General features: G+C 41.0%; 1 pseudogene; it reads right to left on the minus strand.

Annotated features, from left to right (window-relative positions):
* Positions 1-371: 371 nt before the first annotated feature.
* On the minus strand, positions 372-1,242 carry LOC121100375 (annotated as a pseudogene).
* Positions 1,243-4,057: the final 2,815 nt, after the last annotated feature.

Genomic DNA, 4,057 nt, shown 5'->3' on the forward strand with positions numbered 1-4,057 from the left:
TCACATGTGAGGTTAGGAATACCATTGAGAGCAGGAAAATGGGAAAGGGAAAATCTCTTGGATATCAGAGATATCACAAAGCTTAATAAAGTAAGTTACATAAATTATACAGAGAGGGAAATATAATAAAAAATAGAAATTCCCAGAAAAAAATAGAAAAGTCATGTTCCACTTCCAGAATCTGATAAAAAAAAAAATGTCAATATTTGGCTCAAGCTATGGGCTCTGTAATCCTGTGCACATCTTCAGCCCCAGGACAATTGGCCCTTTTAGAGATGCCCTCCCAGAGAATCTCATCAGAGCCCTCTTTATGTCTTTGTTCCTCAGGCTGTAGATGAAGGGGTTCAGCATGGGCATGACCACTGTATACATCACCGAGGCCACTGCACTTGCGTGGGAGCTCTGGGTAGCGGCAAAGCTAAGGTACACTCCCAGGCTCGTACAATAAAATAAGGAGACAACGGAGAGGTGAGACGCACAGGTGGAAAATGCTTTATACTTGCCCTGAGCTGATGAGATCCCAAAGATGGAGGAAACTATCTTAGAGTAAGAGTAAAGGATCCCAAGGAAGGGACCACCAGCCAGCAACACAGCTGCAAAATATATCACTATGTTATTGAGAAAGGTGTCAGAACATGCGAGTTGTATCATCTGATTGAGTTCACAGAAAAAAATGGGGGATTTTTATGACTGTACAGAAGGACAGCCGTAACACCATTGAGGTGTGTAACAAGGAATAGAGGGCACTCATGGTCCAGGACACCAAAACCAACAGTTTGCAGATCTGGGGATTCATGATGACCATGTAGTGCAGGGGGTGACAGATGGCCACAAAGTGGTCATAAGCCATCGCAGCCAGAAGGAAGTTGTCTAATCCTGCAAACAGTATGAAAAAGTACATCTGGCTGATGCAGTCTTCATAAGTGATCACTTTCCTCTGAGTCTGGATGTTCCACAGCATCTTGGGGATGGTGGTGGAGGTGAAACAGATGTCTACAAAGGACAGATTGGCCAGGAAGAAGTACATGGGGGTGTGGAGGTGGGAGTCAGAGCTGACAGCCAGGATGATGAGCAGGTTTCCAAACAGCATGATCAGGTACATGGAGAGGAAAATCCCAAAAATGAGGGGCTGCTGGTCTGCTTCCTCTGAAAGTCCCAGAAGAAGAAACTCTGAAATTCTTGTATAGTTTCCTGCATCCATGTGGTGGAGGTGACTACCAGCACAGGGGAAAATAACAGGACAAATTTTCATACAAATGCACATTGCTCAGATTCTAGAAATGCCACAATGTATATTTTCCAGTCAAGAAACTCATTTCAATATTTTGTGAATGGATATGGGCCCCTTGAGGGGATCCCTATGTCCTCTCCTTTTAGCGATTTCCATCCCAACATCAGATATATCCCCAAAAGATCAGTCATTGTACAGTTTGAATAAGAAGTTATTTGAAGCATTTGAGGAAAATATAGAGTGTCGACCTGTTTTGGAAATTCCATCATAAATTAGAGGGTGCTAAAGAGCCAAAGTCCCTATACTTCAATGATGATCATAGGATAGAAGTGGATATAGATATCTGTCCCCTGGACAGACATTATGAAGAAAACAGAAGCAGGTAAAAAGAGAGGGTGGGTAAGGTGTTAGGTTGGGTCTTAGTCAAGGTTGGCTAAGAAGGTGACATTTCAACTGAGACCTCAAGCAAGAGAGAGTGGAAGACAGGAGGTCTTCCTCGCAGAGGGAACCGCTGGTTCAAAGGTCATGAGGAAGAGCTTCTATCAGAAAATCAAGGCTCAGAGGCACCTGCGTGGTGCAGTCATTAAGCATCTGCCTTCAGCTCACGGAGTGATCCCAGAGTCCTGGGATTGAGCCCCACATCAGGCTTCTCCGCTAGGAGCCTGCTACTTCTTCTCCCACTCCCCCTGCTTGTGTTCCCTCTCTCGCTGGCTGTCTCTCTCTGTCAAATAAATAAATAAAATCTTAAAAAAAAAATCAGGGTTCAGAAGGAAGCCAGCATGTTGAGGGGAATGGACAAGAAGGAGAGTGATAGGAGGTAGTGGCAGTGAATTTCGTAGAAACGTGTGACCTCATAGCTGCTTAATGTTCAAGACACAGGGACTTCCTCGTCCACACTATGTACCTCTTGCACTTTATGAATCTGGTTGCAATAATGTCCTGTCAATTGAACATCCCTCCTTAGTATCATCTGTTGATTGAGTCTGGACTGTGTATTATAAGGGTACCTTAGAATAGAGGATGCTGTGTATCCCTACTCTGAGGACTGCTTTCACTCATCAAGGTGCATGCATGCATGTGCGCGTGCGCGCGCGCACACACACACACACACACACACACACTGTCACATACACAGAACACAGCACACCATGTCCTCTTTGTGTGTGTTACTTCTATGTCCTTCTCACCTCTCCCCCATCTGCTCCAACACACTGTATAAGATATGAATGCATATACATCAAATTAACTTTCCCATAAGGAATGTAGAAATAGTACCCAGAAATTCCTATTCATACCTTCCCAGGGACAAATCATCTTAGGGATCCATTTTGGGGTGGCCACTTTCCAATCTGCACGTAAGGAAACATAAATAATTGTGTTCAATAAATGGAGAGAAAGAGAGAGGGAAAGAGAGATGGAGGGAGGTAGAAATGACATGGACATAGAGTAAAATGATCTAATAAGCTCAGTTGTCCTGGAGACTATGAGGAAGGAAAACTTCCATGCTGCTGGTGGCATCCAATCCTGGCTTTATCCCATTTATACCCACCCAAAATAATAAAAGAGCAAACATAAATTGTCCAAAAGACAAAAGTAGTGACATCTCTATGACGTAAAACACCTTACAGACTGGACTGAACATCACAAGAGAAAAATGAGTAAAGAGAATCAACCAACACTTCACAAAATTAGGTGTTTTCATTACCAGATAGCAGATAGCAGAAGACCTGTTTTTTTCTGTGCCTATTCCATATTTATTTGACCAATTGGTTTTTATTTGGTCCAACAGAGGATGAGGTGAAGCCTTTTATTATTTTTCTTATGTGATATCTTTTTTGTTTTTTTATTTGCTTTGTAGATTCTTTAGAATTTTCTATGGAAAAAAAATCATGTCATCTATAGAAAGATAGTTTTGCTTTTCTCCTTTTTGATACTTGTGCTTTTATTTCATTTCTTTTTTTTATTTTCTTCCCTCCTTTTCTGTCTTTTTTTTTTAATAATACTGTTTTTTTATTATATTATGTTAGTCACCATACAGTACATCCCTGGTTTCTGATGCAAAGTTCGATGATTCATTAGTTGCGTATAACACCCAGTGCACCATGCAATACGTGCCCTCCTTACTACCCATCACCAGTCTATCCCATTCCGTGCCCTCCTTAATACCCATCACCAGGGGGAATGGGATGGGCTTTGTGTTTTAGTCACTTTCTTGGCAAGTCTGACAAACTCAAGTACTCATGGTCTGGTCCTTGTCCAACATGCGAAAGCCTCCCCCCATAGACTCTGTGAAATCCTAAACACCCCATGTCAATCACCTTTTTACTCTGAATATTCTTCATGTGACTTATCCAAGTCATTATCTTGTACTCACGTTTATCTCACTGCTCTCTTGTCTGTCACTCTGACACAAGGACCAAAGGAGCAGGGACTTCACCTGTGCTGTTCATCTTTTTCTTTATGGGTGTGGCTGTATGTGCACTTATATAGAAACAAATTTAAGAAAATGAGACATTATGAAATGCATAGAATGACAGAGGAGATAAAAACAGGTTAAAGAAAGCAGTTTCAGTACAATTATATTCAACAACATTGAAGGGAGTTTAGAGAATTACGGAAACGGGATCTACAGGAGTAGTAATTTCACAAAATCAACATGGATGAATGATAAAATTCCCCAAGACTTTGAAATAGAAGAGTAAAACATAGAACGTTCTTAGAAATTTCTGGAACACAACAGATGCCCTTATTATTTGTTGAATGAATTAGGAATTAGGTCTCATTATATATGGGTATTTATATTTATTTATTTATTTATTTATTTAT

Source organism: Ursus maritimus, unplaced genomic scaffold, assembly GCF_017311325.1.
Source record: "Ursus maritimus isolate PB19 unplaced genomic scaffold, ASM1731132v1 scaffold_37, whole genome shotgun sequence".
Classification (NCBI taxonomy): domain Eukaryota; kingdom Metazoa; phylum Chordata; class Mammalia; order Carnivora; family Ursidae; genus Ursus; species Ursus maritimus.